The sequence below is a fragment of the Hordeum vulgare genome, chromosome 4H (assembly GCF_904849725.1).
Source record: "Hordeum vulgare subsp. vulgare chromosome 4H, MorexV3_pseudomolecules_assembly, whole genome shotgun sequence".
Classification (NCBI taxonomy): domain Eukaryota; kingdom Viridiplantae; phylum Streptophyta; class Magnoliopsida; order Poales; family Poaceae; genus Hordeum; species Hordeum vulgare.
The window spans coordinates 549,987,675-550,000,644 of NC_058521.1; the positions used below are offsets into that span (position 1 = coordinate 549,987,675).

A 12,970-nucleotide genomic window follows, 5' to 3' on the forward strand; every position below is an offset into this window, starting at 1 on the left:
GAGCTAGTGCGCAATGCCGAGCTGGTTGAACAGTGCGTGCATGTGGATGGTTGCGCAGTGGAGAAAGAGGCGGAGAGAAAGACGACATGGAGAGGTTGAGCAGCACAAAAGTAACATCGAAAGATGACAACGTTTTGGCACGAAGGGTTGGGCAGTTGTGGGGCCCGACTGAATACGTGACACTCTAGAGGTCTCTCGATTAGATTTGGATCCGATGGCTCGCGAGCAACCGATGTACGCTAGCCATTCATCCGACCAGAGTTTTTTTCCTTAAAAAAAGGGGGAGGGGCATCCAAGCATGGTTACCGAATGTGTTGTTTTGTGTATACGACTGTTGGTGGCAAATTAAATATCTTTCATGGCAAGTTATGTTTGTTGAGGATGGTAAGTTTAGTTGATGAGTATGATACATTCATCTCACTTCCTTTTTTATGAGGAAATTTTCATGCTTGCAAGCTAAATTTGCCATACTCACATCAACATAAATTGCCATGAAAATCGTTCAATCTGCCATGCCTTAAAATCTGGCATGAATTTACAAACATTTCTTGAAGTTGTATTCAAACTGGCGAATAATTTTCAATCCAAGATTTAAAAAAAAAATTCAAGAATATTTTTCGAAATCCATGAACATCTTTATTTTCGTTAACATTTTTTCGAATTCATGAGCATTTCTTGGTTTCTTGATTCACAAACATTATTTTCAGATTCACGATTTGTTTTTCAAATTCGCGAACAACTTTTATATTGAAGAACAATTTTTCGAATGTGTGAACATTGTTTGAATTCATGAACACCTTTTGTAATCTGTGATTTTTTTGAATTCATGTTCATATTCGAAATTTACAAACATATGTTGATTCTTAGACATATTTTAATATCTGCGGACATTTTTTGAATTGGTGCATTTTTAACAATAATTTTTGTAATTAATCTTCTTCATTCATTAATTAAAAATTTATAAATCCACGATCATTTTTTGAATTTGTGAATATTTTTTGAATTCATAAATATATTTTTAATTCACGATCCTTTTTGAATCGTGAAAAATTCTTCGTATTCACGACCTTTTTTTGTATTAGCAATTTTTTTCAAACTATAGTTTAACTGTCTAAAAAATGAAATGAGAAATAACGGAAACAAAAAACATATGTGGACTCGCTCGCTGGGCCAGGCCGGTGCGAGGGACGCGAGCTTAGCACTCGCTGTGAGCGATACACATCAGCTAGGCCCAATTTTATGACCACGGGGCTCGTCGGCCGCACGGCACGGGCGCCACCACCGCGGCAGCCAAGGCGTTGGCGGCGCAGGCGAGCTAGCCGCTGTTTTCTCATCCTGCCGAGCAAACGCTCTGCTGCTTCCTACTGTGCGGCGTCAGAAAGCGTACGGCGGCGACGACTGATCGGTTCGTCCTGAACGGACCAGCGGCGGCGACGGATAATCCGACACCGACCGATAGGAATATCTTGTCCTCGCCGATGAGCTCCGTGAATTTTGCTTCGCCTGTACAACGCTTTGTCAGACGCACCTTCTTCAGACATTCAGAGCTGACTTCGGAGCAAATTTCTTCACCGCGTCACCGACCGATAGGAATATCTTGTCGTCGCCGATGAGCTCCGTGAATTTTGCTGACCGCAGCTTCTGGATCACTGCTGGCCCGGGATTGGCAAGGATCAGCTGTAAGTGGCATACATGGATTTTCTTATTAGTGAGGTGTTTCTTCCCTGAACATTCCTGCAGTAGCAGCTGGTGGTTGTAGAATTCTAATATGGGTACTAGTTTTTGATACTTTACCTGAATTTTGCGCTTCTCAAGTGCTTTCAGCAACTCCTCCAAGGCATGTATTCCACTTGTGTCGATATCGGTTGCCGCTGTTGAAGAGTTAGTAGACCAGTGCTATAAACCATTTGCAATTAATTATTCCTTACTATGAAATATAGTAAATCTGTTGTCTCCTCACGAGATAGCTCAACAACGAGGAACTCGGTTTTGGAAAGCTTCTGTTCCTGCTGTTGTTCCTCCTCGTCCCTTAGCCATCTCAGGATTCTGAAAATAGGACAATAAGTTCCTACACTAGTAATCATGCCAGTGACTGAAACAAATCAGTATATCTTATAGGAAAATAACTTTACTCTCTTTAACATAATTGGAGTTTGTGAAGTAGATCGCGAAGTCCACTCGGATAATCATAACCCCGGGCACCTTGGTAGCTTCTGGGTATTGTTCAACATTCCTGTAGATCGTTGTTCTTGGAAGGTTACCGAGTAAAGCTGTTCTCGGCCGTGTCACTTGGAGAATAATTTTGGCAACAGATATTGCAACCTGTTCCATGCAAGATACACAATCATCAGCCATGTCAAGTAGGAGGAATTCAGTTCTAATTAACAAAATAGAAATTGTAGTAGTCCGCACTGCAATGAGCAAGCCATACTCTACCGATGCAAATACAACCCCGAAGAATGCTCCTAGCAATGCCAAGAAGTCCATTTTATCAACCTTCCAGATAAGGTAAGCTGTCTCATAGTCAACTAGGCTAACCACACCATTTATGATGATAGAAGCTAGAATCGCATTGGGTGTGTACTTGAACAATGGAGTGATCAACAACAGTGTGAGCATCACTACAATTGCCATAACAACATTGGATACGGCTGTTTTTCAGCCAGCCATGTAATTGACTGCTGATCGCGACATAGAACCTGCAGGGAACATATCCTGTCAGTAGAATGCTATATTTGTAGGGGGTATGTAGCTTTTTTCTACTATAGTTGTAGTCACCCGTGGCTACCTAGCATGAAGTCATTGAACCAACAATGTTCATCGTTCCTAGAGGCAGCATTTCTGTATACCCATCTATTTGGTAGTCCTTCATGGCAGCAAATGTTCTTCCAATTGCGATTGCTTCCTGAAAAAGTTTGCATTGGTTTTGACACTTTGTTGGATATCCTAGAAAAATTCCGTGCAAACAAATTGAAACTAAAAAGGTCATAACGTTTTGTTACCGTTAAGCCGACCATTCCAGCTACTACACCAATTCTGAATCCTTTCGCCAAGTATGGGCCGGACCAATATGTTGAAGCATGTTATTGTATCACGTATCTTGTACGAGTTCAGTACTTATCTAAGAGGAATCCGGTAAGGATACCGACTCACTAGTAGGATAAGGTAATTGGGTCTGTTTTCCTAGTCTACAACCATCACAATGTAAAGAAACATCTCCAAAGACACACCCTAAGACACCCTGACACACCAACGACGACAAGCGGGAACTACATATGTGACCAAGTCGATGATGCCATTACCGGAGGAACGCAGAAGAGGAGGCAACAAGAGCACGGGAACTGGCAGAAGTGATGGCAGCGGAAGGAACACGAAGCTAGTCAACCTCCCAAAGGCCCTCCGACTCACGGCGCCGAGGGCCAGCACCAACCAGAGCCTTGGTGCGAAGATCCTGAACAGAGCAAGAGTCGAAATCAAGAATTACACGACAACCAGGATCAGTAAGTTGGGCAGCGGAGAAGAGATTCATGGTAAGACGGGTAACATGAGAAACACTAGGAATAGAAAAAGACGGAGTAGAAAGAGTGCCACGACTAGCAACAGGAAGGGGCGTTCCATCGGCAGTGAGAACATTAACAGGAGAATCAAGAGGTTGAAGAGAAGACAACGCGGAAGGATCAGAAGACATATGAAAAGAAGCTCCAGAATCTAGAACCCACAAAGATGTATCTGACTGTGTAGGTGCTGGCGGTGATGAAGGAGTGGAAGCAGTCACAGCGGCAGCAGAACCCGTCGATGAAGAGCCGGAGGAAGCCAAGAGGCGCTTGAGCCGCACAATATCATGGTCAGTGAGTGACGGAGTCGAGGAAGACGCATGAGTCCCACTGGAAGAAGATCGCCTCTGGTCTCGTTGTTTCTGGCGACAATCAAACTCTGGGTGACCTAGCTTGGAGAAGTAGCCATAGAAGGTGTACGAAGCGACCGACCCTTCTTAGCATAAGGAGGGCGACCCCCCCCCCCCCTGTGGGTGTGGGCAGAAGCGATGGAGCGGTGAGACGAACAGATGACACAGGAGCTCAGGCAGCCAGCACGGAAGGAACCGCAAGCAACCTAGTAGAATGAAAGCGGATCTCGTCAGCACGAAGCTCAACAAGCACCTCTGAGATAGGAACACGGCCATGAGCAAGCAAGTGAGCACGCCGAGGCACAAACTCGGAATGGGGGCGAGATAAGAACTCATGGACACGCTGAAACTCCAAGTCGGACCGCATAGTCTGGCAGCAACGGCAAGTTCCACAAACAAGTGGCCGAAGAGAGTCAAGCCGGCGCCAGATGGCGGAACTCTGTGTGTAGAACTCATCAACACAAGAGTCACCTTGCTGAGGAGCGTGCTCCTGACGCACCACATATAAGTAGAGGGTTGATAGCGTGACGGAGATAAGACCACATCGATGCAACGGTACCGAGACCCATGAACTCCGAAGCAAACTGAAGGAGGACACTCGCAGTGAGAACAAAACATCATCTCGAGCATCATCATTACACCACTGAGTGTAAGCAAACAAATCATCTCGGTAGACAAAAAGAGCATCTGAATAAGCCAATATCTGTTGATCATAAGCATCAACTGCAGCCTCATTGAGAGCCTTGGCTGCATCCCGATCAGCCTGGGAAGCGTCAACGGCAAGAACAGGCGGCACCGGCGGCGTAGGAGCCACGGAGCAACAGGGCATGGCGGACAGGGGACCTCGCTAGAGAGAACGCCTCACAGGAGAAGATCGCGCATGTGATACACATGAAGCCCACAAACTCAGCATACTTGGTGCCATCGAAGATCAGCGAGCACCGAGGAATAGTGGCATACCTCGAAGAAGACATCATGAACTCTCTCTCTTTCTCGCTTTTTTTGGTCAACCTTCATAGGAAATCTAATCTGGATCGGGCCCAAGCGGACTAGGCAACGCATCGACCGAGTGAACTGTGTTAGGAATAAGCAACTTGTATTCCCATGAGGCCATAGGCCGGTATATATACGTGTAGAGGTGATGGACTATATGCAGGAAACCCCTTATATATTGGGATAAATACAAAAGGGTACATGACTTATATTATAACTCTAACACCCCCCCTTAAACTCATGGTGGATGAACAACACTGAGTTTGGAGAGATAAAAGCCATGTTGTGCTCTAGTCTAGGCCTTCGTCAGGAAATCCGCCAACTGTAACTCGGAAGGCACATACTGAAGAGCAACAACCTGATCCTGCACAGCAACGCGCACATAGAAAGCATCAACAACAATATGCTTGGTGAGCTCATGCTTCACAGGATCGCGCGCAATGCTAATAGCACTTGTACTGTCAGATAAGAGCATAGTCGGTGTAGTGACAGAAACACCAAAATCCTGAAGTAACCACCATAACCAAGTCACCTCTGCTGTCAAAAGAGCCATCGCTCGCAACTCAGCCTCTGCACTCGAACGGGAAACTGCAATCTGTTTCTTCGTCTTCCAGGCAATGAGAGAACCACCAAGAAAAACACAGTAAGCATAAAGTGAACGGCAATCTGAAGGATCACTAGCCCACGTAGCATCTGAATAGGCCTAAAGCTGTAAAGAACTGGAGCGAGGAAAGAATAGACGGTGAGAGATCGTGCCCCGAAGATATCGGAGAACACGAAGGAGATGACTATAGTGAACCGATGTGGGAGCAGAGACGAACTCACTCAGAATATGAACTGGATAAGAGATATTCGGACAAGTGACAGCTAGATAAACAAGACTGCCAACAAGATGACGATAACGCGTCGGGTCAGGCAGGGGATCGCCATCAGTAGCAGAGAGGTGAACATTGAGCTCCATAGGAGTCTCAACAACGCGCTCATCAGTAAGAGCAGCACGAGCAAGAAGATCCTGGATGTACTTTTCCTGGGATATAAAAAAGGCATCAGAGGTAGAAGAGACTTCAATCCCAAGAAAGCAGCGAAGAGGTCCAAGATGAGACATAAGGAACTGCTCACTAAGGCGGGCCTTGACAAAGGCAATATACTCGGGGTCATCCCCAGTGATGACCATGTCATCAACATAGAGAAGAAGAAGAGTCCGACCACGAGGAGAAAGGTGAATAAACAAGGCTGGATCATGAACACTGGGTGAAAAACCAGCGGCAGTCACCACAGAGGCAAAACGCTCAAACCAGGCGCGTGGGGCTTGCTTAAGGCCATAGAGAGAGCGACAAAGACGACATACCATGCCATCAGGAACAGAATACCCAGGTGGTGGATGCATGTACACCTCCTCACGCAGCTCACCATTAAGAAAATCATTCTTAACATCAAGCTGAGAGATAGACCAGTGGCGTGTAGAGGCCACGGCAAGAAGTGTACGAACAGTGGTCATATGAGCCACGGGAGCAAAAGTCTCGTCATAATCACGACCATGCTCCTGCTGAAAACCACGAGCCACAAGACGAGCTTTGTGACGCTCAAGAGAACCATCGGAGCGAGTCTTAACCTTGTAGACCCACTTACAAGTGATGGGACAGACTCCGGGAGGAAGGGAAACAAGATCCCACATACCAGTGCGTTCAAGAGCAGCAATCTCCTCTTCCATCGCAAACTGCCATTCAGGATGAACAACAGCCTGATGATAACTAGTCGGCTCAAGAACGGCAGCACCAGCGGTGGAAAATCCAAGGCGATCAACAGGTGGACGAGGACGAGAACGCAAGCCATAAGTAGGCTGAGACGAGGATGATGAGACATCCACAAAGGCATCCACAGAACGTGAACGGCGAGTGTAACACTGAGGAAAAGATGGAACAATGGAAGGAGGAATCGCCAAGATAGAATCGGGGAGTGGCGACGAAGAAGTCACTGGAGATGAAGGTGTAGAATTTGGTGACATGCTAGACGAGGAGACCGTGGAAGATGGTGGCGACAAATCGACTGGAGGTGGAGAAGCAGAGGGAGCGGGGCGAAGAGGCAAAGGCTCGACGGGTGTGATAGGTGTGTCAGGAAAAGTGAGGAAAGCGATATCCTCCACTGAAAAAGTCGAGGAAGATGGGCGTGGGTAGAAGGGACGAGACTCATCAAAAGTCACATCCCGAGAGATACGCATCCGACGACCGATAGGATATTGTTAGGGCATAGTTTATGCCTAAGTAATTTTCGTGATTGATGACAGTACCGCAAAGGACTAATCGTGTGTGTTAAGAGTTCAGATAACACATGTCAACGGCACAAGACGACTCGCCCCCTCTTTCCATGGAACAGAAGCTCGGTGTACTCTATGATTCTCTTTCTTTGAGTCATAGGAACGCCGTACTATTAAGAGGGGACCCGTAGTGGAAAGGTTTAGGTGGAATCAATTTTGCACGCCCACACTTTATCTCCTTTCCCCTTACCTGCAACTTTGGAGTGGCTCACGCCTTTGTGTTTATCTCATCTAACCAAATGGTCCCTCAGCGGTAGTACCGCTGTGCCTAGCGGTAGTACCGCTAGCCCTAGCGGTAGAGTGCTAGCGGTAGTACCGCTGCAGCCAGCGGTAGTACCGCTAGTTGGCTGTAGTACCGCCCCTCGTCAGCGGTAGTACCGCTCCAGGAGCTTAGTACCGCCTTCCTAGCGGTTGTACTTCGACGGACCTTTTTGCGAAGACTTTCCTGGCGGTGGTTGGCCCGGTAGTGCTTATGCAATACCATGGGCCCAGCGGTAGTACCGCTGGAGTGCCAGCGGTAGTACCGCTGCAGCCAGCTGTAGTACCGCTGGAGTGCCAGCGGTAGTACCACTAGGCACGGGCTGTGAGTGGGAAAACGGTTGGATTCCCCCCCACTATATAAGGGGTTCTTCTAGCTGTGGAACCTTATCTCTTACCCTCCCAAGCTCCATTGTTTCTCTCTAAGCTCAAAAGTGCCCGATCTCTCTCCCTAGCCAATCAAACTTGTTGATTCTTTAGGGATTAGTTGAGAAGGCCTAGATCTACACTTCCACCAAGAGAAAAGTTGATTCCCCCACCAATCCCTTGCGGATCTTGTTACTCTTGGGTGTTTGAGCATCCTAGACGGTTGAGGTCACCTCGGAGCCACATTCCATTGTCGTGAAGCTTCGTGGTCTTGTTGGGAGCCTCCAAGCTTTGTGTGGAGTTTGCCCCAACCTTGTTTGTAAAGGTTCGGTCACCGCCTTCAAGGGCACCTATAGTGGAATCACGATACCTTGCATCGTGTGAGGGCGTGAGGAGAATACGGTGGCCTTAGTGGCTTATTGGGGAGCATTGTGCCTCCACAGCGCTCCAACGGAGACGTACTTCTTGTCAAAGGGAAGGAACTTCGGTAACACATCCTCGTCTTCATTGGTTCCACTTATGGTTATCTCTAACCTTTACTTTGTGTATGCTTATGTTGTTGTCTATCTCTTACTTGTCTTAGTAGCTCTTGTTGTTAGCTTCATTACGGTTCACCCCATTGTTGCTATTATTGTGAACCCATATGTTGTTTACCCTAACTTGCTAAGATTAATTAAAAAGTGGTCGTTGCCTATTCACCCCCCTCTAGTCAATCATATCGATCCTTTCAATTGGTATCAGAGCCACGTCTCTTTATTAAGGGTTTAACCACCCGAAGAGTATGGAAGATGATGAGGGAGTTCCCCGTGCACAAACCGAGGGCATGGACTTGACTTCGATCACAAGGGACGACTTGAATACGGCTATGGCCGCACTCAAGACGTCCATGACGAACGAGGTCAAGACCATGCTTAAAGAGTTAATTGAGGGAATTAGAAACTCTCCCGAACCGGCATTGGTGGTTAAACCCACCACCACGGATTCGGAGGCCGATTCCGTCAGGTAAGCGGCTAAAGGTATGCAACCTTCCCAACCTCTCGAAAATAATGGGAATGGGACGTATGCATCTGTTCCACCACCCTTGGTCTATGGAGGACCGGTTCCCACACCGCGTCTTAATCCTGTTGGTCCTCCTCCTAAACTTGTAAAAGGTGATTTTGCTAACTGGGTATTTTCTATTAAGTCTCATTTGAATCACAGCTCAACAAATTTGTGGAGAATCATCGAGCAAGGATATTATCCCCATGATCCAAGCAACCTCACTCCAAGAGAAGATGCGGACAATCAATACAATCACTATGCTCTGTTTATTCTCTAGTCTGCAGTGCCACCTGAAGATCTTCCTCACTTGCGTCCCTTCACTTTGGCCAAAGATTGTTGGGAGCACATTATGGTGTTGTACAAGGGAAGCTCAAGCATTCAACGATCCAACTATGAAGTGATACTTGATAAGGCCGATGAGTTTGTGATGAAGGAAGATGAGGACCCTCGTGATCTCTATCGGAGGGTGACTGCTATTGCTGTGGCACTCAAGGACCATGGGAGCAAGGATGTGGATGATACATGGGTCAAGCGGAAGTTTCTCAAAGCCATCATGCCTTTCAATAAAGCCATGTCATCTGTCATTCGTCAGCGACCAGACTTCCACTCCTTGTCTTCCAGTGAGGTGTTGGATGAATTCATTGCAATGTCAATCATGAACGAAACAGCTGACAATGTACTTGCTCGTGTTCGCTCAAAGACAGCTTCTCCCAACCTTGCGTTCAAGGCAAAAGCAACGTTTGAAGAAGAAGAAGAGGATGAGGAAGAGGAGAGCTTCCCTGAAGACACGAAGTATGCCTATCATGAGCACATGGCTCTTGCATCAAGGCAATTCTGGGGGAACAAGAGGAACTCAAGACCCACCTTCATCAAGAACAACTCGAGTGGGTTCAAACCCAAGCAATGAGTGAGGACATGTTATAACTGTAGTAACGTGAGTCACTTCGTGGCCGAATGTCCCTATGAGAAAAGGGAAGACAACGGGGGCAAGCTCATTCGCAAAGACAAAACCAAGTCATTTCCAATCAAGAACAACTTTGTGAAGAAACCTCACCCAAAGGGGATGGTGGCCCTTGAAGAGTACCCTTCTGATGATGATTATGATTATGATACAGTGGCAACGGCAATGGTTTCTATTGCCACTCCCTCTCCCCATAAGGTGTCTCTCTTCAACGCCCCCAACGAGAACCACATCACCAAGTGCCTCATGGCAAAAGGTATCAATCAGGTAACCCCCATCATTAAGACCAACATCCCTACTGCTCCTTCATTGTTAAATTGTGTTGATGATAGTGATGTTGGGGAACTTAATGAGCATGATCTTGACAATTTTATGTGCACTATTAATGGAGAATCCAAGAAGCACTTTGTTGCTCTCTTGGAACAACTGGGTGAGGCCAATGACCTCATCGAGTCTCATGAGGAGACCATCTCCGAGCTTCAGGGACATAGTCGTGAATATGCCGATGAAATTGCTGAATTATCTATTGCTCTAGAAAAAGAGTGCACTCTTCGTTTGGCTCTTGAGGAGTCATACAACGATGACTGCGCTAGAATGCAAAAGAAACTAGATCATGATACTGTTCTTACTCGTATGCTTAAGTCTGAGAAGTATGCTCTTGGGGTTGGCCATGACAGACTCAAAATGGAGTTTGACACACTTGATAAGGCTCACAAGGTCTTGAAAGGTGTTCATTTCTCTCTGAAAGAGTCTCATGATCAACTCCAAGCAAAGCTTACCAAGGAGATCTCTACTTGTCCTCCCTTTTATGTTAATTGATAATGCTTGTACAACTAATCCTTGTTGTGAGCATGTACATCTTGTGGAGCAAAATGCCAAGTTAAAGGAGAAACTTGAGAAGGTCCTTGTGACATGCATACAAGGTGAGAAGAGCCTGAACGACCTCTTGAGCACTCAAAAGGGTGTTGTAGGAAAGGAGGGACTTGGACTTACCTCCAAGTCAAAAGGAAAAAGGAGGAACATGAACAAACGACCCCCTACCCTTATGGACATCTTTGTCAAAGAGGGCGAAGGGACTCAGGAGGTGAACATGAACAAGGTGGATGATGGTAACGTCAAGAAGGGCAAAACCATTCCCACTAACACAGCCGACAAACTCAATTCTTCATATGTCTTATGTCGTGCTAGTGATGGGCATGTTTATGCCAGATTTGTTGGTTCCTACTATGAGTCCATTGAATGGGCTATCTCAGTTCCTAAGACCCTTGTCTCTAACATGAAAGGACCCATTAAAAAATGGGTACCTAAAACCAAGCCTTGATCTATTGCAGGAGTTTGCTTCCGGTGGGGTGTCATGGTTGCTCGATAGTGGAGCAACAAATCATATGACCGGAAGCAAGGACTTAGTGGTGGATGTGCATCCTTCTCCATCTATGCCCACCCATGTCCAATTCGCCGATGCATCCTCGTCAAAGGTATTGGGATTTGGTAAGGTGGTCATCTCTCAAGAGTTATCTATTGAGAAGGTCATGCTTGTTGAGTCTCTTGCCTACAATTTACTTTCGGCTCGTCAACTTGCAATTATGGGGTTTTCCACATTCTTTAATCTAGATATTGTGGTCCTCCTGTGGAGCAAGACTCTTAAAGTAGCCTATGTTGGATATGTCGAAAATGGTCTTTATGTGGTGAACTTCTCAAAGCGACCCACTAAGACTGCGACGTGTTTAATGGCTAAAGTTGATGTGGGCTGGCTTTGGCATCGCCGACTAGCTCATGTCAATATGAGATCTTTGCAAAGTCTTCTAACAGGGGACCATATTTGTGGACTAACAAATGTGAGTTTTGCTAGAGATCGTGCTTGCAGTGCCTGCATTGAAGGAAAGATTCATGAAACTGCTCATCGTCCAACGACTCTCATATACACTAAGAGGCCATTGGAGCTCCTCCATATGGATCTTTTCGGCCCTCCATCATTTGATAGTCTTGGAGGCAGAAAGTACTGCTTGGTGATTGTTGATGACTACTCAAGATATACCTGGGTATATTTCTTCAAAAGGAAGAGTGAGACTCAACAAACTGTCATCAACTTTGCTAATGAAGCTCAACGCCAACATGAAGCAAAGATCTTGATGATTAGAAGTGACAACGGCACCGAGTTCAAGAACTACACCTTGGATGAGTTTCTAGGTGATGAGGGAATAAAACATCAATATTCAGCACCATATACCCCTCAACAAAATGGCATGGCAGAAAGGAAGAACCGGACCTTGATGGACGCTGCAAGAACAATGATGGCGGAATTCAAATCTCCATATAACTTTTGGGCAGAGGCCATCAACACAGCATGTCATGCGTCCAAACGGCTCTATATCCGCAAAGGCTTGAACAAGACTCCATATGAGATTCTCACTGGAAACAAACCCAATCTCAAGTACTTCCGGGTATTCGGTTGTAAGTGTTTCATTCTCAAGAAAGGTGCACATTTAGCCAAATTTGATTCTAGAGCACATGAGGGCATCTTTGTTGGTTATGCTACAAACTCTCATGCTTACTGTATCCTCAACAAGTCCACCGGACTCATTGAGGAGACATGTAACGTGGAGTTTGATGAAAATAATGGCTCCCAAGTGGAGCAAAGTGGTCTTTGTGATGTAGGTGATGAAATTCCTCCCCAAGCCATAAGAAGAATGGGGATTGGTCAAATACTCCCCATTGAGGAACCCCTTGTGGCCGAAGGAGAAGGAAAATGCTCTACTCAAGTGGAGCCATCACCCCCACAAGCCCCACACGCTTCCGATGAACAAAGACAAGACTCTCAACAAGATGAACAAGCTCAAGGTCAAGATAAAGTGCCCAACAATGATGATGCGTCCCATGATATTCAAGCACTCACCCAAGACTCCGAACCTGCTCATGATCAAGATCGAGTGCAACCACAAGATCCAGACCAAGTAGAAGCACAAGATCAAGATCAAGAGCAACCACAAGTACAACGACAAACAAGTGAACCTGCTCAAGTCGAAAGTCAAGATGATGAGGATACTGTCTTGCAATTCCCTTCTGTAGCACCAACAGCCGGTGCCAAGGGAGGTTCAAGACGCAAGGGCAAGCAAAGTAAACAAGTCGATGCTCC

General features: G+C 46.2%; 1 pseudogene; it reads right to left on the bottom strand.

The window, feature by feature from the left end:
• Nucleotides 1–1,479: 1,479 nt before the first annotated feature.
• LOC123450733 lies at nucleotides 1,480–3,529 on the bottom strand (annotated as a pseudogene).
• Nucleotides 3,530–12,970: the final 9,441 nt, after the last annotated feature.